This window comes from Oncorhynchus nerka, linkage group LG18, assembly GCF_034236695.1.
Source record: "Oncorhynchus nerka isolate Pitt River linkage group LG18, Oner_Uvic_2.0, whole genome shotgun sequence".
Taxonomy (NCBI): domain Eukaryota; kingdom Metazoa; phylum Chordata; class Actinopteri; order Salmoniformes; family Salmonidae; genus Oncorhynchus; species Oncorhynchus nerka.
The window spans coordinates 5,726,703-5,748,068 of NC_088413.1; the positions used below are offsets into that span (position 1 = coordinate 5,726,703).

At 54.1% G+C, this 21,366-nt stretch overlaps 1 protein-coding gene and 1 long non-coding RNA gene across 2 annotated transcripts in view; both read left to right on the forward strand.

Moving 5' to 3' along the window:
- tll1 (tolloid-like 1) overlaps positions 1–21,366 on the forward strand; it is a 447,864-nt gene that overhangs the window by 374,638 nt on the left and 51,860 nt on the right. The window lies entirely within an intron of this gene.
- Positions 1–21,366, forward strand: part of LOC135561538 (uncharacterized) — a 34,263-nt gene that overhangs the window by 3,999 nt on the left and 8,898 nt on the right. The gene's annotated exons all lie outside the window — the stretch shown is intronic.

The following is a 21,366-nucleotide window of genomic DNA, read 5'->3' on the forward strand; positions in this document are numbered from 1 at the left end:
AGGCCACGGAAGAAGTGCTAAATGGCATTGAAGCTCGTTTGGAGGTTAGATAGCACAGTGTCCAATGACGGGCCGAAAGTATATAGAATGGTGTCGTCTGCGTAGAGGTGGATCAGGGAATCGCCCGCAGCAAGAGCGACATCATTGATATATACAGAGAAAAGAGACGGCCCGAGAAATGAACCCTGTGGCACCCCCATAGAGATGGATATAGGATGGATATAGGTCTGTAACAGTTTGGGTCCAGGGTGTCTCCCCCTTTCAGGGAATTTAGTCTTTACATATATAGCCACACTTACAGGGAATTTAGTCTTTACATATATAGCCACACTTACAGGGAATTTAGTCTTTACATATATAGCCACACTTACAGGGAATTTAGTCTTTACATATATAGCCACACTCCCACCTTTCTCGATCAGTGCGATACACATTGTAACTATTTCTACAAATCCTTATCAAAAACAGACTTGCTGGGTTTCAGAAAACACAATTACATCAGCATCAGTGGATTTAGACAAAAACCTAAACCTCATCAATTTTTGACAACAGGCTGCGTACATTTAGGTTTCAGAAAACATTGCATATCAGGGCCAGGGTTAGGTTGCAGGGGGTTTGAAGACATATCAGGGCCAGGGTTAGGTTGCAGGGGGTTTGGAGACATATCAGGGCCAGGGTTAGGTTGCAGGGGGTTTGGAGACATATCAGGGCCAGGGTTAGGTTGCAGGGGGTTTGGAGACATATCAGGGCCAGGGTTAGGTTGCAGGGGGTTTGGAGACATATCAGGGCCAGGGTCAGGTTGCAGGGGGTTTGGAGACATTGTATATCAGGGCCAGGGTTAGGTTGCAGGGGGTTTGTAGACATTGCATATCAGGGCCAGGGTTAGGTTGCAGGGGGTTTGGAGACATTGTATATCAGGGCCAGTGTTAGGTTGCAGGGGGTTTGGAGACATATCAGGGCCAGGGTCAGGTCGCAGGGGGTTTGGAGACATATCAGGGCCAGGGTTAGGTTGCAGGGGTTTGGAGACATATCAGGGCCAGGGTTAGGTTGCAGGGGGTTGGGAGACATTGTATATCAGGGCCAGGGTCAGGTTGCAGGGGGTTTGGAGACATATCAGGGCCAGGGTTAGGTTGCAGGGGGTTGGGAGACATTGTATATCAGGGCCAGGGTTAGGTTGCAAGGGGTTTGGAGACATTAGGGCCAGGGTTAGGTTGCAGGGGGTTTGGAGACATTAGGGCCAGGGTTAGGTTGCAGGGGGTTTGGAGACATTGTATATCAGGGCCAGGGTTAGGTTGCAGGGGGTTTGGAGACATTGCATATTAGGGCCAGGGTTAGGTTACAGGGGGTTTGGAGACATATCAGGGCCAGGGTTAGGTTACAGGGGGTTTGGAGACATATCAGGGCCAGGGTTAGGTTGCAGGGGTTTGGAGACATATCAGGGCCAGGGTTAGGTTGCAGGGGGTTTGGAGACATTGTATATCAGGGCCAGGGTTAGGTTACAGGGGTTTTGGAGACATATCAGGGCCAGGGTCAGGTTGCAGGGGGTTTGGAGACATATCAGGGCCAGGGTTAGGTTGCAGGGGGTTTGGAGACATTGCATATCAGGGCCAGGGTCAGGTTGCAGGGGGTTTGGAGACATATCAGGGCCAGGGTTAGGTTGCAGGGGGTTTGGAGACATTGCATATTAGGGCCAGGGTTAGGTTTCAGGGGGTTTGGAGACATATCAGGGCCAGGGTCAGGTTGCAGTGGGTTTGGAGACATATCAGGGCCAGGGTTAGGTTGCAGGGGGTTTGGAGACATATCAGGGCCAGGGTTAGGTTGCAGGGGGTTTGGAGACATTGTATATCAGGGCCAGGGTCAGGTTGCAGGGGGTTTGGAGACATTGCATATCAGGGCCAGGGTCAGGTTGCAGGGGGTTTGGAGACATATCAGGGCCAGGGTTAGGTTGCAGGGGGTTTGGAGACATATCAGGGCCAGGGTTAGGTTTCAGGGGGTTTGGAGACATTAGGGCCAGGGTTGCAGGAGGTTTGGAGACATTAGGGCCAGGGTTAGGTTGCAGGGGGTTTGGAGACATTGCATATCAGGGCCAGGGTTAGGTTGCAGTGGGTTTGGAGACATTGCATATCAGGGCCAGGGTTAGGTTGCAGGGGGTTTGGAGACATATCAGGGCCAGGGTTAGGTTGCAGGGGGTTTGGAGACATATCAGGGCCAGGGTTAGGTTGCAGGGGGTTTGGAGACATTGCATATCAGGGCCAGGGTTAGGTTGCAGGGGGTTTGGAGACATATCAGGGCCAGGGTTAGGTTGCAGGGGGTTTGGAGACATATCAGGGCCAGGGTTAGGTTGCAGGGGTTTGGAGACATATCAAGGGCCAGGGGGTTGCAGGGGTTTGGAGACATTGTATCAGGGCCAGGGTTAGGTTGCAGGGGGTTTGTAGACATTGCATATCAGGGCCAGGGTTAGGTTGCAGGGGGTTTGGAGACATTGTATATCAGGGCCAGTGTTAGGTTGCAGGGGGTTTGGAGACATATCAGGGCCAGGGTCAGGTCGCAGGGGGTTTGGAGACATATCAGGGCCAGGGTTAGGTTGCAGGGGGTTTGGAGACATATCAGGGCCAGGGTTAGGTTGCAGGGGTTTGGGAGACATTGTATATCAGAGGGTCAGGTTGCAGGGGTTTGGAGATCAGGGCCAGGGTTAGGTTGCAGGGGGTTGGGAGACATTGTATATCAGGGCCAGGGTTAGGTTGCAAGGGGTTTGGAGACATTAGGGCCAGGGTTAGGTTGCAGGGGGTTTGGAGACATTAGGGCCAGGGTTAGGTTGCAGGGGTTTGGAGACATTGTATATCAGGGCCAGGGTTAGGTTGCAGGGGGTTTGGAGACATTGCATATCAGGGCCAGGGTTACAGGGGTTTGCAGGGCCAGGGTTAGGTTACAGGGGTTTGGAGATATCAGGGCCAGGGTTAGGTTGCAGGGGTTTGGAGACATATCAGGGCCAGGGTTAGGTTGCAGGGGTTTGGAGACATTGTATATCAGGGCCAGGGTTAGGTTACAGGGGTTTGGAGACATATCAGGGCCAGGGTCAGGTTGCAGGGGTTTGGAGACATATCAGGGCCAGGGTTAGGTTGCAGGGGTTTGGAGACATTGCATATCAGGGCCAGGGTCAGGTTGCAGGGGTTTGGATATCAGGGCCAGGGTTAGGTTGCAGGGGTTTGGAGACATTGTTGCAGGGTTAGGGGGGTTTGGAGACATATCAGGGCCAGGGTTGGGTTGCAGGGGTTTGGAGACATATCAGGGCCAGGGTTAGGTTGCAGGGTTTGGAGACATATCAGGGCCAGGGTTAGGTTGCAGGGTTTGGAGACATTGTTGTCAGGTTGCAGGGGTTTGGGACATTGCATATCAGGGCCAGGGTCAGGTTGCAGGGGTTTGGAGACATATCAGGGCCAGGTTAGGTTGCAGGGGTTGGGAGACATTGTATATCAGGGCCAGGGTTAGGTTTCAGGGGTTTGGAGACATATCAGGGCCAGGGCTGCAGGAGGTTTGGAGACATTAGGGCCAGGGTTAGGTTGCAGGGGTTTGGAGACATTGCATATCAGGGCCAGGGTTAGGTTGCAGGGGTTTGGAGACATTGTATATCAGGGCCAGGGTTAGGTTGCAGGGGTTTGGAGACATGGAGGGGTTAGGTTGCATTGGAGATATATCATATTTGGAGGGCCAGGGTTAGGTTGCAGGGGGTTTGGAGACATATCAGGGCCAGGGTTAGGTTGCAGGGGTTTGGAGACATTGTATATCAGGGCCAGGGTTAGGTTGCAGGGGTTTGGAGACATTGCATATCAGGGCCAGGGTTTTGGTTGCAGGGGTTTGGAGACATATCAGGGCCAGGGTTAGGGGTTGCAGGGGGTTTGGAGACATATCAGGGCCAGGGTTAGGTTGCAGGGTGTTTGGAGACATATCAGGGCCAGGGTTAGGCTGCAGGGGTTTGGAGACATATCAGGGCCAGGGTTAGGTTGCAGGGGTTTGGAGACATTGCATATCAGGGCCAGGTTAGGTTGCAGGGGGGTTTGGAGACATATCAGGGCCAGGGTTTGCAGGGGTTTGGAGACATTGCATATTGGGGGTTTGGAGACATTGCATATTAGGGCCAGGGTTAGGTTGCAGGGGTTTGGAGACATATCAGGGCCAGGGTTAGGTTGCAGGGGTTTGGAGACATATCAGGGCCAGGGTCAGGTTGCAGGGGGTTTGGAGACATATCAGCCATTAGGTTGCAGGGGTTTGGAGACCAGGGCCAGGGTTAGGTTTCAGGGGTTTGGAGACATATCAGGGCCAGGGTCAGGTTGCAGTGGGTTTGGAGACATATCAGGGCCAGGGTTAGGTTGCAGGGGTTTGGAGACATATCAGGGCCAGGGTTAGGTTGCAGGGGGTTTGGAGACATTGTATATCAGGGCCAGGGTCAGGTTGCAGGGGGTTTGGAGACATTGCATATCAGGGCCAGGGTCAGGTTGCAGGGGGTTTGGAGACATATCAGGGCCAGGGTTAGGTTGCAGGGGGTTTGGAGACATATCAGGGCCAGGGTTAGGTTTCAGGGGGTTTGGAGACATTAGGGCCAGGGTTGCAGGAGGTTTGGAGACATTAGGGCCAGGGTTAGGTTGCAGGGGGTTTGGAGACATTGCATATCAGGGCCAGGGTTAGGTTGCAGTGGGTTTGGAGACATTGCATATCAGGGCCAGGGTTAGGTTGCAGGGGGTTTGGAGACATATCAGGGTTAGGTTGCAGGGGGGTTGGAGATATATCATGGTTAGGTTGCAGGGGGTTTGGAGACATTAGGGCCAGGGTTAGGTTGCAGGGGGTTTGGAGACATATCAGGGCCAGGGTTAGGTTGCAGGGGGTTTGGAGACATTGTATATCAGGGCCAGGGTTAGGTTGCAGGGGGTTTGGAGACATTGCTTATCAGGGCCAGGGTTTGGTTGCAGGGGGTTTGGAGACATTGCATATCAGGGCCAGGGTTAGGTTGCAGGGGGTTTGGAGACATATCAGGGCCAGGGTTAGGTTGCAGGGTGTTTGGAGACATATCAGGGCCAGGGTTAGGTTGCAGGGGGTTTGGAGACATATCAGGGCCAGGGTTAGGTTGCAGGGGGTTTGGAGACATATCAGGGCCGGGGTTAGGTTGCAGGGGGTTTGGAGACATATCAGGGCCAGGGTCAGGTTGCAGGGGGTTTGGAGACATTGCATATTGGGGCCAGGGTCAGGTTGCAGGGGGTTTGGAGACATATCAGGGCCAGGGTTAGGTTGCAGGGTGTTTGGAGACATTGCATATCAGGGCCAGGGTTAGGTTGCAGGGAGTTTGGAGACATATCAGGGCCAGGGATAGGTTGCAGGGGGTTTGGAGACATTGCATATCAGGGCCAGGGTTAGGTTACAGGGGGTTTGGAGACATTGCATATCAGGGCCAGGGTTAGGTTGCAGGGGGTTTGGAGACATATCAGGGCCAGGGTCAGGTTGCAGGGGGTTTGGAGACATTGTATATCAGGGCCAGGGTTAGGTTGCAGGGGGTTTGGAGACATATCAGGGCCAGGGTTAGGTTGCAGGGGGTTTGGAGACATTGCATATCAGGGCCAGGGTTAGGTTACAGGGGGTTTGGAGACATATCAGGGCCAGGGTTAGGTTGCAGGGGGTTTGGAGACATATCAGGGCCAGGGTTAGGTTGCAGGGGGTTTGGAGACATTGCATATCAGGGCCAGGGTTAGGTTTCAGGGGGTTTGGAGACATTGCATATCAGGGCCAGGGTCAGGTTACAGGGGGTTTGGAGACATATCTGGGCCAGGGTCAGGTTGCAGTGGGTTTGGAGACATATCAGGGCCAGGGTTAGGTTGCAGGGGGTTTGGAGACATATCAGGGCCAGGGTTAGGTTGCAGGGGGTTTGGAGACATTGCATATCAGGGCCAGGGTTAGGTTGCAAGGGGTTTGGAGACATATCAGGGCCAGGGTCAGGTTGCAGGGGGTTTGGAGACATATCAGGGCCAGGGTTAGGTTGCAGGGGGTTTGGAGACATTGCATACCAGGGCCAGGGTTAGGTTACAGGGGGTTTGGAGACATTAGGGCCAGGGTTGCAGGGGTTTGGAGACATTAGGGCCAGGGTTAGGTTGCAGGGGGTTTGGAGACATTGCACATCAGGGCCAGGGTTAGGTTGCAGTGGGTTTGGAGACATTGCATATCAGGGCCAGGGTTAGGTTGCAGGGGGTTTTGAGACATATCAGGGTTATGTTGCAGGGGTTGGAGACATTGCATATCAGGGCCAGGGTTAGGTTGCAGGGGGTTTGGAGACATATCAGGGTTAGGTTGCAGGGGGGTTGGAGATATATCATGGTTAGGTTGCAGTGTGTTTGGAGACATATCAGGGCCAGGGTTAGGTTGCAGGGGGTTTGGAGACATTGTATATCAGGGCCAGGGTTAGGTTGCAGGGGGTTTGGAGACATTGCATATCAGGGCCAGGGTTAGGTTGCAGGGGGTTTGGAGACATATCAGGGACAGGGTTAGGTTGCAGGGTGTTTGGAGACATACCAGGGCCAGGGTTAGGTTGCAGGGGGTTTGGAGACATATCAGGGCCAGGGTTAGGTTGCAGGGTGTTTGGAGACATTGCATATCAGGGCCAGGGTTAGGTTGCAGGGGGTTTGGAGACATTGTATATCAGGGCCAGGGTCAGGTTGCAGGGGGTTTGGAGACATATCAGGGCCAGGGTTAGGTTGCAGGGGGTTTGGATACATTGTATATCAGGGCCAGGGTCAGGTTGCAGGGGGTTTGGAGACATATCAGGGCCAGGGTTAAGTTGCAGGGGGTTTGGAGACATTGCATATCAGGGCCAGGGTTAGGTTGCAGGGGGTTTGGAGACATATCAGGGCCAGGGTTAGGTTGCAGGGGGTTTGAAGACATTGCATATCAGGGCCAGGGTCAGGTTGCAGGGTTTGGAGACATATCAGGGCCAGGGTTGATTGCAGGGGTTTGGAGACATTGCATATCAGGGCCAGGGTTAGGTTGCAGGGGTTTGGAGACATATCAGGGCCAGGGTTAGGTTGCAGGGGGTTTGGAGACATATCATATCAGGGCCAGGGTTAGGTTGCAGGGGGTTTGGAGACATTGCATATCAGGGCCAGGGTTAGGTTACAGGGGGTTTGGAGACATTGCATATCAGGGCCAGGGTTAGGTTGCAAGGGGTTTGGAGACATATCAGGGCCAGGGTCAGGTTGCAGGGGGTTTGGAGACATATCAGGGCCAGGGTTAGGTTGCAGGGGGTTTGGAGACATTGCATATCAGGGCCAGGGTTAGGTTGCAGGGGGTTTGGAGACATATCAGGGCCAGGGATAGGTTGCAGGGGGTTTGGAGACATTGTATATCAGGGCCAGGGTTTGGTTGCAGGGGGTTTGGAGACATTGCATATCAGGGCCAGGGTTAGGTTGCAGGGGGTTTGGAGACATATCAGGGCCAGGGTCAGGTTGCAGGGGGTTTGGAGACATTGCATATCAGGGCCAGGGTTAGGTTGCAGGGGTTTGGAGACATATCAGGGCCAGGGTTAGGTTGCAGGGGTTTGGAGACATTGCATATCAGGGCCAGGGTCAGGTTGCAGGGGTTTGGAGACATATCAGGGCCAGGGTTAGGTTCCAGGGGGTTTGGAGACATTGCATATCAGGGCCAGGGTTAGGTTGCAGGGGGTTTGGAGACATATCAGGGCCAGGGTTAGGTTGCAGGGGGTTTGGAGACATATCATATCAGGGCCAGGGTTAGGTTGCAGGGGGTTTGGAGACATTGCATATCAGGGCCAGGGTTAGGTTGCAGGGGTTTGGAGACATTGCATATCAGGGCCAGGGTTAGGTTGCAGGGGTTTGGAGACATTGCATATCAGGGCCAGGGTTAGGTTGCAGGGGTTTGGAGACATATCAGGGCCAGGGTCAGGTTGCAGGGGGTTTGGAGACATTGTATATCAGGGCCAGGGTCAGGTTGCAGGGGGTTTGGAGACATATCAGGGCCAGGGTTAGGTTGCAGGGGGTTTGGAGACATTGCATATCAGGGCCAGGGTTAGGTTGCAGGGGTTTGGAGACATATCAGGGCCAGGGTTAGGTTGCAGGGGGTTTGGAGACATTGCATATCAGGGCCAGGGTCAGGTTGCAGGGGGTTTGGAGACATATCAGGGCCAGGGTTAGGTTGCAGGGGGTTTGGAGACATTGCATATCAGGGCCAGGGTTAGGTTGCAGGGGGTTTGGAGACATATCAGGGCCAGGGTTAGGTTGCAGGGGGTTTGGAGACATATCATATCAGGGCCAGGGTTAGGTTGCAGGGGGTTTGGAGACATTGCATATCAGGGCCAGGGTTAGGTTGCAGGGGGTTTGGAGACATATCAGGGCCAGGGTTAGGTTGCAGGGGGTCTGGAGACATATCAGGGCCAGGGTTAGGTTGCAGGGGGTTTGGAGACATATCAGGGCCAGGGTTAGGTTGCAGGGGGTTTGGAGACATTGCATATCAGGGCCAGGGTTAGGTTGCAAGGGGTTTGGAGACATATCAGGGCCAGGGTCAGGTTGCAGGGGGTTTGGAGACATATCAGGGCCAGGGTTAGGTTGCAGGGGGTTTGGAGACATTGCATATCAGGGCCAGGGTTACGTTGCAGGGAGTTTGGAGATATATCAGGGCCAGGGATAGGTTGCAGGGGGTTTGGAGACATTGTATATCAGGGCCAGGGTTTGGTTGCAGGGGGTTTAGAGACATTGCATATCAGGGCCAGGGTTGGGTTGCAGGGGTTTTGAGACATATCAGGGCCAGGGTCAGGTTGCAGGGGGTTTGGAGACATTGTATATCAGGGCCAGGGTTAGGTTGCAGGGGGTTTGGAGACATTGCATATCAGGGCCAGGGTTAGGTTGCAGGGGGTTTGGAGACATATCAGGGCCAGGGTTAGGTTGCAGGGGGTTTGGAGACATTGCATATCAGGGCCAGGGTTAGGTTGCAGGGGGTTTGGAGACATATCAGGGCCAGGGTTAGGTTGCAGGGGGTTTGGAGACATATCATATCAGGGCCAGGGTTAGGTTGCAGGGGGTTTGGAGACATTGCATATCAGGGCCAGGGTTAGGTTGCAGGGGGTTTGGAGACATATCAGGGCCAGGGTTAGGTTGCAGGGGGTCTGGAGACATATCAGGGCCAGGGTTAGGTTGCAGGGGGTTTGGAGACATATCATATCAGGGCCAGGGTTAGGTTGCAGGGGGTTTGGAGACATTGCATATCAGGGCCAGGGTTAGGTTGCAGGGGTTTGGAGACATATCAGGGCCAGGGTTAGGTTGCAGGGGGTCTGGAGACATATCAGGGCCAGGGTTAGGTTGCAGGGGGTTTGGAGACATATCAGGGCCAGGGTTAGGTTGCAGGGGGTTTGGAGACATTGCATATCAGGGCCAGGGTTAGGTTGCAAGGGGTTTGGAGACATATCAGGGCCAGGGTCATATTGCAGGGGGTTTGGAGACATATCAGGGCCAGGGTTAGGTTGCAGGGGGTTTGGAGACATTGCATATCAGGGCCAGGGTTAGGTTGCAGGGAGTTTGGAGACATATCAGGGCCAGGGATAGGTTGCAGGGGGTTTGGAGACATTGTATATCAGGGCCAGGGTTTGGTTGCAGGGGGTTTAGAGACATTGCATATCAGGGCCAGGGTTAGGTTGCAGGGGGTTTGGAGACATATCAGGGCCAGGGTCAGGTTGCAGGGGGTTTGGAGACATTGTATATCAGGGCCAGGGTTAGGTTGCAGGGGGTTTGGAGACATTGCATATCAGGGCCAGGGTTAGGTTGCAGGGGGTTTGGAGACATATCAGGGCCAGGGTTAGGTTGCAGGGGGTTTGGAGACATTGCATATCAGGGCCAGGGTCAGGTTGCAGGGGGTTTGGAGACATATCAGGGCCAGGGTTAGGTTGCAGGGGGTTTGGAGACATTGCATATCAGGGCCAGGGTTAGGTTGCAGGGGTTTGGAGACATATCAGGGCCAGGGTTAGGTTGCAGGGGGTTTGGAGACATATCATATCAGGGCCAGGGTTAGGTTGCAGGGGGTTTGGAGACATTGCATATCAGGGCCAGGGTTAGGTTGCAGGGGGTTTGGAGACATATCAGGGCCAGGGTTAGGTTGCAGGGGGTCTGGAGACATATCAGGGCCAGGGTTAGGTTGCAGGGGGTTTGGAGACATATCATATCAGGGCCAGGGTTAGGTTGCAGGGGTTTGGAGACATTGCATATCAGGGCCAGGGTTAGGTTGCAGGGGTTTGGAGACATATCAGGGCCAGGGTTAGGTTGCAGGGGTCTGGAGACATATCAGGGCCAGGGTTAGGTTGCAGGGGTTTGGAGACATATCAGGGCCAGGGTTAGGTTGCAGGGGGTTTGGAGACATTGCATATCAGGGCCAGGGTTAGGTTGCAAGGGGTTTGGAGACATATCAGGGCCAGGGTCAGGTTGCAGGGGTTTGGAGACATATCAGGGCCAGGGTTAGGTTGCAGGGGTTTGGAGACATTGCATATCAGGGCCAGGGTTAGGTTGCAGGGAGTTTGGAGACATATCAGGGCCAGGGGATAGGTTGCAGGGGTTTGGAGACATTGTATATCAGGGCCAGGGTTTGGTTGCAGGGGGTTTGGAGACATTGCATATCAGGGCCAGGGTTAGGTTGCAGGGGTTTGGAGACATATCAGGGCCAGGGTCAGGTTGCAGGGGGTTTGGAGACATTGTATATCAGGGCCAGGGTTAGGTTAGGTTGCAGGGGTTTGGAGACATTGCATATCAGGGCCAGGGTTAGGTTGCAGGGGGTTTGGAGACATTGCATATCAGGGCCAGGGTTAGGTTGCAGGGGTTTGGAGACATTGCATATCAGGGCCAGGGTTAGGTTGCAGGGGTTTGGAGACATTGCATATCAGGGCCAGGGTTAGGTTGCAGGGGTTTGGAGACATATCAGGGCCAGGGTCAGGTTGCAGGGTTTGGAGACATTGTATATCAGGGCCAGGGTCAGGTTGCAGGGGTTTGGAGACATATCAGGGCCAGGGTTAGGTTGCAGGGGTTTGGAGACATTGCATATCAGGGCCAGGGTTAGGTTGCAGGGGTTTGGAGACATATCAGGGCCAGGGTTAGGTTGCAGGGGTTTGGAGACATTGCATATCAGGGCCAGGGTCAGGTTGCAGGGGTTTGGAGACATATCAGGGCCAGGGTTAGGTTGCAGGGGTTTGGAGACATTGCATATCAGGGCCAGGGTTAGGTTGCAGGGGGTTTGGAGACATATCAGGGCCAGGGTTAGGTTGCAGGGGTTTGGGGACATATCATATCAGGGCCAGGGTTAGGTTGCAGGGGGTTTGGAGACATTGCATATCAGGGCCAGGGTTAGGTTGCAGGGGTTTGGAGACATATCAGGGCCAGGGTTAGGTTGCAGGGGGTCTGGAGACATATCAGGGCCAGGGTTAGGTTGCAGGGGTTTGGAGACATATCAGGGCCAGGGTTAGGTTGCAGGGGTTTGGAGACATTGCATATCAGGGCCAGGGTTAGGTTGCAAGGGGTTTGGAGACATATCAGGGCCAGGGTCAGGTTGCAGGGGGTTTGGAGACATATCAGGGCCAGGGTTAGGTTGCAGGGGGTTTGGAGACATTGCATATCAGGGCCAGGGTTAGGTTGCAGGGGGTTTGGAGACATATCAGGTCCAGGGTCAGGTTGCAGGGGGTTTGGAGACATTGTATATCAGGGCCAGGGTTAGGTTGCAGGGGGTTTGGAGACATTGCATATCAGGACCAGGGTTAGGTTGCAGGGGGTTTGGAGACATATCAGTGCCAGGGTTAGGTTGCAGGGGGTTTGGAGACATTGCATATCAGGGCCAGGGTCAGGTTGCAGGGGGTTTGGAGACATATCAGGGCCAGGGTTAGGTTGCAGGGGGTTTGGAGACATTGCATATCAGGGCCAGGGTTAGGTTGCAGGGGGTTTGGAGACATATCAGGGCCAGGGTTAGGTTGCAGGGGGTTTGGAGACATATCATATCAGGGCCAGGGTTAGGTTGCAGGGGGTTTGGAGACATTGCATATCACATTTACATTACATTTACATTTAAGTCATTTAGCAGACGCTCTTATCCAGAGCGACTTACAAATTGGTGCATTCACCTTATGACCTCCAGTGGAACAGTAGTGCATCTAAATCTTTTCAGGGGAGGGGGTGAGAGGGATTACTTTATCCTATCCTAGGTATTCCTTAAAGAGGTGGGGTTTCAGGTGTCTCCGGAAGGTGGTGATTGACTCCGCTGTCCTGGCGTCGTGAGGGAGTTTGTTCCACCATTGGGGGGCCAGAGCAGCGAACAGTTTTGACTGGGCTGAGCGGGAACTGTACTTCCTCAGTGGTAGGGAGGCGAGCAGGCCAGAGGTGGATGAACGCAGTGCCCTTGTTTGGGTGTAGGGCCTGATCAGAGCCTGGAGGTACTGAGGTGCCGTTCCCCTCACAGCTCCGAGGCAAGCACCATGGTCTTGTAGCGGATGCGAGCTTCAACTGGAAGCCAGTGGAGGGAGCGGAGGAGCGGGGTGACGTGAGAGAACTTGGGAAGGTTGAACACCAGACGGGCTGCGGCGTTCTGGATGAGTTGTAGGGTTTAATGGCACAGGCAGGAGCCCAGCCAACAGCGAGTGCAGTAATCCCAGACGGGAGATGACAAGTGCCTGGATTAGGACCTGCGCCGCTTCCTGTGTGAGGCAGGGTCGTACTCTGCGGATGTTGTAGAGCATGAACCTACAGGAACGGGCCACCGCCTGATGTTAGTTGAGAACGACAGGGTGTTGTCCAGGATCACGCCAAGGTTCTTAGCGCTCTGGGAGGAGGACACAATGGAGTTGTCAACCGTGATGGCGAGATCATGGAACGGGCAGTCCTTCCCGGGAGGAAGAGCAGCTCCGTCTTGCCGAGGTTCAGCTTGAGGTGGTGATCCGTCATCCACACGGATATGTCTGCCAGACATGCAGAGATGCGGTTCGCCACCTGGTCATCAGAAGGGGGAAAGGAGAAGATTAATTAATTGTGTCGTCTGCATAGCAATGATAGGAGAGACCATGTGAGGTTATGACAGAGCCAAGTGACTTGGTGTATAGCGAGAATAGGAGGGGCCTAGAACAGAGCCCTGGGGGACACCAGTGGTGAGAGCACGTGGTGTGAGACGGATTCTCGCCACGCCACCTGGTAGGAGCGACCTGTCAGGTAGGACGCAAATCCAGCGTGGGCCGCGGGAGATGCCCAACTCGGAGAGGGTGGAGAGGAGGATCTGATGGTTCACAGTATCGAAGGCAGCCGATAGGTCTAGAAGGATGAGAGCAGAGGAGAGAGAGTTAGCTTTAGCAGTGCGGAGCGCCTCCGTGATACAGAGAAGAGCAGTCTCAGTTGAATGACTAGTCTTGAAACCTGACTGATTTGGATCAAGAAGGTCATTCTGAGAGAGATAGCGGGAGAGCTGGCCAAGGACGGCACGTTCAAGAGTTTTGGAGAGAAAAGAAAGAAGGGATACTGGTCTGTAGTTGTTGACATCGGAGGGATCGAGTGTAGGTTTTTTCAGAAGGGGTGCAACTCTCGCTCTCTTGAAGACGGAAGGGACGTAGCCAGCGGTCAGGGATGAGTTGATGAGCGAGGTGAGGTAAGGAGGAGGTCTCCGGAAATGGTCTGGAGAAGAGAGGAGGGGATAGGGTCAAGCGGGCAGGTTGTAGGGCGGCCGGCCGTCTCAAGACGCGAGATTTCATCTGGAGAGAGGGAGAAAGAGGTCAGAGCACAGGGTAGGGCAGTGTGAGCAGAACCAGCGGTGTCGTTTGACTTAGCAAACGAGGATCGGATGTCGTCGACCTTCTTTCAAAATGGTTGATCGAAGTCATCTGCAGAGAGGGAGGAGGGGGGGGGGGGAGGAGGATTCAGGAGGGAGGAGAAGGTTGCAAAGAGCTTCCTAGGGTTAGAGGCAGATGCTTGGAATTTAGAGTGGTAGAAAGTGGCTTTAGCAGCAGAGAGAGAAGAGGAAAATGTAGAGAGGAGGGAGTGAAAGGATGTCAGGTCCGCAGGGAGGCGAGTTTTCCTCCATTTCCCTCGGCTGCCCGGGCCCTGTTCTGTGAGCTCGCAATGAGTCGTCGAGCCACGGAGCGGGAGGGGAGGACCGAGCCAGCCTGGAGGATAGGGGACATAGAGAGTCAAAGGATGCAGAAAGGGAGGAGAGGAGGGTTGAGGAGGCAGAATCAGGGAGATAGGTTGGAGAAGGTTTGAGCAGAGGGAAGAGATGATAGGATGGAAGAGGAGAGAGTAGCGGGGAGAGAGAGCGAAGGTTGGGACGGCGCGATACCATCCGAGTAGGGGCAGTGTGGGAAGTGTTGGATGAGAGCGAGAGGGAAAAGGATACAAGGTAGTGGTCGGAGACTTGGAGGGGAGTTGCAACGAGGTTAGTGGAAGAACAGCATCTAGTAAAGATGAGGTCGAGCGTATTTGGAGCCTTGTAGTAGGGGGGAAGGTGAGAGGGTGAGGTCAAAAGAGGAGAGGAGTGGAAAGAAGGAGGCAGAGAGGAATGAGTCAAAGGTAGGCGTGGGGAGGTTAAAGTCGCCCAGAACTGTGAGAGGTGAGCCGTCCTCAGGAAAGGAGCTTATCAAGGCATCAAGCTCATTGATGAACTCTCCGAGGAACCTGGAGGGCGATAAATGATAAGGATGTTAAGCTTGAAAGGGCTGGTAACTGTGACAGCATGGAATTCAAAGGAGGCGATAGACAGATGGGTAAGGGGAGAAAGAGAGAATGACCACTTGGGAGAGATGAGGATCCAGGGTGCCACCACCCCGCTGACCAGAAGCTCTCGGGGTGTGCGAGAACACGTGGGCAGACGAAGAGAGAGCAGTAGGAGTAGCAGTGTTGTCTGTGGTGATCCATGTTTCCGTCAGTGCCAAGAAGTCGAGGACTGGAGGGGAGACATAGGCGGAGATGAACTCTGCCTTGTTGGCCGCAGATCGGCAGTTCCAGAGGCTACCGGAGACCTGGAACTCCACGTGGGTCGTGCGGCTGGGACCACCAGATTAGGTGGCCGCGCCACGCGGTGTGGAGCGTTTGTATGGTCTGTGCAGAGAGGAGAGAACAGGGATAGACAGACACATAGTTGACAGGCTACACAAGAGGCTACGCTAATGCAAAGGAGATTGGAATGACAAGTGGACTACACGTCACGAGTGTTCAGAGAGTTAAGCTTTAGCAAGAATCTTATTGACTAAAATGATTAAAATGATACAGTACTGCTGAAGTAGGCTAGCTGGCAGAGGCTGCGTTGTTGACTAAGTAGGCTAGTTGGCATTGGCTGCGTTGTTGACACTACACTAATCAAGTCGTTCGTGAGTGTAATAGTTTCTACTGTGCTGTTATTCAGGGCTAGCTGGCTAGCTAGCAGTGTTGATTACGTTACGTTGCTTAAAAGAACGACAATAGCTGGCTAGTTAACCTAGGAAATCGCTCTAGACTACACAGTACAACGGCTTGATAATCAAGCCGTTGTACTGTAATGAAATGAAATGAAAAATGTGATACTACCTGTGGAGCGAAGCGAAATGCGACCGGATTGTTGAGTGCAGAAGTTCTGTTCGGTAGACGTTGGCTAGCTGTTGGCTAGCTAGCAGAGTCTCCTATGTTAAGGACGACATAAAACTACACACTCTAAACTACACAATTATCTTGGGTACGAAGACAGCAAAGACAACTATGTAGCTAGCTAACACTACACTAATCAAGTCGTTCAGTTGAGTGTAATAGTTGTGCTGCTAATCGGTAGACGGTGGACTAGCTAACGGTGGACGTTAGCTAGCTGGCTAGCTGCAGGGCAGTGTAGACTGCGTTAGGACGACGAAATACGATAATTACGCAATTATCTATGATACAAAGACGGCTGTGTAGCTAGCTAAGAAGGAATCGCTAAGATTAGACAAATCAAACCGTTGTACTATAATGAAATGTAATGAAATGTAATACTACCTGCGGACCGAGTGCAGATGCGACAGGGCCAGGGTTAGGTTGCAGGGGTTTGGAGACATATCAGGGCCAGGGTTAGGTTGCAGGGGTCTGGAGACATATCAGGGCCAGGGTTAGGTTGCAGGGGTTTGGAGACATATCATATCAGGGGCCAGGGTTAGGTTGCAGGGGTTTGGAGACATTGCATATCAGGGCCAGGGTTAGGTTGCAGGGGGTTTGGAGACATATCAGGGCCAGGGTTAGGTTGCAGGGGGTCTGGAGACATATCAGGGCCAGGGTTAGGTTGCAGGGGGTTTGGAGACATATCAGGGCCAGGGTTAGGTTGCAGGGGGTTTGGAGACATTGCATATCAGGGCCAGGGTTAGGTTGCAAGGGGTTTGGAGACATATCAGGGCCAGGGTCAGGTTGCAGGGGGTTTGGAGACATATCAGGCCAGGGTTAGGTTGCAGGGGGTTTGGAGACATTGCATATCAGGGCCAGGGTTAGGGTTGCAGGGAGTTTGGAGACATATCAGGGCCAGGGATAGGTTGCAGGGGTTTGGAGACATTGTATATCAGGGCCAGGGTTTGGTTGCAGGGGTTTGGAGACATTGCATATCAGGGCCAGGGTTAGTTGCAGGGGTTTGGAGACATATCAGGGCCAGGGTCAGGTTGCAGGGGGTTTGGAGACATTGTATATCAGGGCCAGGGTTAGGTTGCAGGGGTTTGGAGACATTGCATATCAGGGCCAGGGTTAGGTTGCAGGGGTTTGGAGACATTGCATATCAGGGCCAGGGTTAGGTTGCAGGGGTTTGGAGACATTGCATATCAGGGCCAGGGTTAGGTTGCAGGGGGTTTGGAGACTTGCATATCAGGGCCAGGGTTAGGTTGCAGGGGGTTTGGAGACATATCAGGGCCAGGGTCAGGTTGCAGGGGGTTTGGAGACATTGCATATCAGGGCCAGGGTTAGGTTGCAGGGGGTTTGGAGACATATCAGAGCCAGGGTTAGGTTGCAGGGGGTTTGGAGACATATCAGGGCCAGGGTTAGGTTGCAGGGGGTTTGGAGACATTGCATATCAGGGCCAGGGTTAGGTTGCAGGGTTTGGAGACATATCAGGGCCAGGGTTAGGTTGCAGGGGGTTTGGAGACATTGCATATCAGGGCCAGGGTTAGGTTGCAGGGGGTTTGGAGACATATCAGGGCCAGGGTTAGGTTGCAGGGGGTTTGGAGACATTGCATATCAGGGCCAGGGTTAGGTTGCAGTGGGTTTGGAGACATATCATGGCCAGGGTTAGGTTGCAGGGGGTTTGGAGACATTGCATATCAGGGCCAGGGTTAGGTTGCAAGGGATTTGGAGACATATCAGGGCCAGGGTCAGGTTGCAGGGGGTTTGGAGACATATCAGGGCCAGGGTTAGGTTGCAGGGGGTTTGGAGACATTGCATATCAGGGCCAGGGTTAGGTTGCAGGGAGTTTGGAGACATATCAGGGCCAGGGATAGGTTGCAGGGGGTTTGGAGACATTGTATATCAGGGCCAGGGTTTGGTTGCAGGGGGTTTGGAGACATTGCATATCAGGGCCAGGGTTAGGTTGCAGGGGGTTTGGAGACATATCAGGGCCAGGGTCAGGTTGCAGGGGGTTTGGAGACATTGTATATCAGGGCCAGGGTTAGTTGCAGGGGTTTGGAGACATTGCATATCAGGGCCAGGGTTAGGTTGCAGGGGGTTTGGAGACATTGCATATCAGGGCCAGGGTTAGGTTGCAGGGGGTTTGGAGACATTGCATATCAGGGCCAGGGTTAGGTTGCAGGGGGTTTGGAGACATTGCATATCAGGGCCAGGGTTAGGTTGCAGGGGGTTTGGAGACATATCAGGGCCAGGGTCAGGTTGCAGGGGGTTTGGAGACATTGTATATCAGGGCCAGGGTTAGGTTGCAGGGGGTTTGGAGACATTGCATATCAGGGCCAGGGTTAGGTTGCAGGGGGTTTGGAGACATATCAGGGCCAGGGTTAGGTTGCAGGGGGTTTGGAGACATATCAGGGCCAGGGTTAGGTTGCAGGGGGTTTGGAAACATTGCATATCAGGGCCAGGGTTAGGTTGCAGGGGGTTTGGAGACATATCAGGGCCAGGGTTAGGTTGCAGGGGGTTTGGAGACATTGCATATCAGGGCCAGGGTTAGGTTGCAGGGGGTTTGGAGACATATCAGGGCCAGGGTTAGGGCTGCAGGGGTTTGGAGACATTGCATATCAGGGCCAGGGTTAGTTAGGGGTTTGCAGGGGGTTGCAGGAGACATATCAGGGCCAGGGTTGGGTTGCAGGGCCAGGGTTGCAGGGGTTTGGAGACATATCAGGGCCAGGGTTAGGTTGCAGGGGTTTGAGACATATCAGGCCAGGGTTAGGTTGCAGGGGTTTGGAGACATATCAGGGCCAGGGTTAGGTTGCAGGGGGTTTGGAGACACATCAGGGCCAGGGTTAGGTTGCAGGGTTTGGAGACATATCAGGGCCAGGGTTAGGTTGCAGGGGGTTTGGAGACATATCAGGGCCAGGGTTAGGTTGCAGGGGTTTGGGAGACATATCAGGGCCAGGGTTGGGTTGCAGGGGGTTTGGAGACATATCAGGGCCAGGGTTAAGTTGCAGGGGTTTGGAGACATATCAGGGCCAGGGTTAGGTTGCAGGGGTTTGAGACATATCAGGGCCAGGGTTAGGTTGCAGGGGTTTGGAGACATTGCATATCAGGGCCAGGGTTAGGTTGCAGGGGTTTGGAGACATATCAGGGCCAGGGGTCAGGTTGCAGGGGGTTTGGACATTGTATATCAGGGCCAGGGTTAGGTTGCAGGGGGTTTGGAGACATTGTATATCAGGGCCAGGGTTAGGTTGCAGGGGGGTTTGGAGACATATCAGGGCCAGGGTTAGGTTGCAGGGGGTTGGAGACATATCAGGGCCAGGGTTAGGTTGCAGGGGGTTTGGAACATTGCATATCAGGGCCAGGTTAGGTTGCAGGGGGTTTGGAGACATATCAGGCCAGGGTTAGGTTGCAGGGGCCTTGGAGACATTGCATATCAGGGCCAGGGTTAGGTGCAGGGGTTTGGAGACATATCAGGGCCAGGTTAGGCTGCAGGGGGCCTGGAGACATTGCATATCAGGGCCAGGGTTAGGCTGCAGGGGGTTTGGAGACATATCAGGGCCAGGGGTTGGGTTGCAGGGGGTTTGGAGACATATCAGGGCCAGGGTTAAGTTGCAGGGTTGAGACATATCAGGGCCAGGAGTTAAGTTGCAGGGGTTTGGAGACATATCAGGGCCAGGTTAGGTTGCAGGGGGTTTGGAGACATATCAGGGCCAGGGTTAGGTTGCAGGGGTTTGGAGACATATCAGGGCCAGGGTTAGGGTGCAGGGGGTTTGGAGACATATCAGGGCCAGGGGTTGGGTTGCAGGAGGTTTGGAGACATATCAGGGCCCAGGGGTTAGGTTGCAGGGGTTTGGAGACATATCAGGGCCAGGGTTAGGTTGCAGGGGTTTGGAGACATATCAGGGCCAGGGTTGGGTTGCAGGGGGTTTGGAGACATATCAGGGCCAGGGGTTAGGTTGCAGGGGTTTGGAGACATATCAGGGCCAGGGTTAGGTTGCAGGGGGTTTGGAGACATATCAGGGCCAGGGTTGGGTTGCAGGGGGTTTGGAGACATTGCATATCAGGGCCAGGGTTAGGTTGCAGGGGTTTGGAGACATATCAGGGCCAGGGTTAGGTTGCAGGGGTTTGGAGACATTGCATATCAGGAGCCAGGGTTATGTTGCAGGGGTTTGGGGACATATCAGGGCCCAGGGGTTAGGTAGCAGGGGTTTGGAGAGACATATCAGGAGCCAGGGTTAGGTTGCAGGGGGTTTGGAGACATATCAGGGCCAGGGTTGGGTTGCAGGGGTTTGAGACATATCAGGGCCAGGTTGTTGCAGGGGTTTGGAGACATATCAGGAGCCAGGGGCTGTTGCAGGGGTTTGACATATCAGCCAGGAATAGTTGCAGGGGGTTTGGAGACATATCAGGAGCCAGGGTTAGGCTGCAGGGGGTTTGGAGACATATCAGGAGCCAGGGTTAGGTTGCAGGGGTTTGGAGACATTGCATATCAGGGCCAGGGTTAGGGTTGCAGGGGGTTTGGAGACATATCAGGGCCAGGGTTAGGTTGCAGGGGGTTTGGAGACATTGTATATCAGGGGCTAAGGTTAGGTTGCAGGGGGTTTGGAGACATTGCATATCAGGGCCAGGGTTTAGGATTGCAGGGGGTTTGAGACATATCAGGGCCAGGGTTAGGTTGCAGGGGGTTTGGAGACATATCAGGGCCAGGGTTGGGTTGCAGGGGGTTTGGAGACATTGCATATCAGGGCCAGGGTTGGGTTGCAGGGGGTTTGAGACATATCAGGGCCAGGGTTAGGGCTGCAGGGGGTTTGGAGACATTGCATATCAGGGCCAGGGTTAGTTGTTGCAGGGGTTTGGAGACATATCAGGGCCAGGGTTAGGTGCAGGGGGTTTGGAGACATTGCATATCAGGGCCAGGGTTAGGGTTGCAGGGGGTTTGGAGACATATCAGGGCCAGGGTTGCAGGGGGTTTGGAGACATATCAGGGCCAGGGTTGTTGCAGGGGTTTGGAGACATATCAGGGCCAGGGTTGCTGCAGGGGTTTGGAGACATATCAGGGCCAGGGTTAGGTTGCAGGGGTTTGGAGACATATCAGGGCCAGGGTTAGGTTGCAGGGGGTTTGGAGACATATCAGGGCCAGGGTTAGGTTGCAGGGGGTTTGGAGACATATCAGGGCCAGGGTTGGGTTGCAGGAGGTTTGGAGACATATCAGGGCCAGGGTAGGTTGCAGGGGGTTTGGAGACATATCAGGGCCAGGGTTAGGTTGCAGGGGGTTTGGAGACATATCAGGGCCAGGGTTGGGGTGCAGATGGTTTGGAGACATATCAGGGCCAGGGTTAGGTTGCAGGGGGTTTGGAGACATATCAGGGCCAGGGTTAGGTTGCAGGGGGTTTGAAGACATATCAGGGCCAGGGTTAGGTTGCAGGGGGTTTGGAGACATTGCATATCAGGGCCAGGGTTGCAGGGGGTTTGGAGACATATCAGGGCCAGGGTTAGGTTGCAGGGGGTTTGGAGACATTGCATATCAGCCAGGAGTTTGCAGGGGTTTGGAGACATATCAGGGCCAGGGTTGGGTTGCAGGGGTTTGGAGACATATCAGGGCCAGGGTTATTGCAGGGGTGTGGAGACATATCAGGGCCAGGTTAGTTGCAGGGGTTTGGAGACATATCAGGGCCAGGGTTAGGTTTTGCAGACACATATCAGGGCCAGGGTTGGAGACATTGCATATCAGGGCCAGGGGGTTTGGGACATTCAGGCCAGGGGGTTGCAGGGG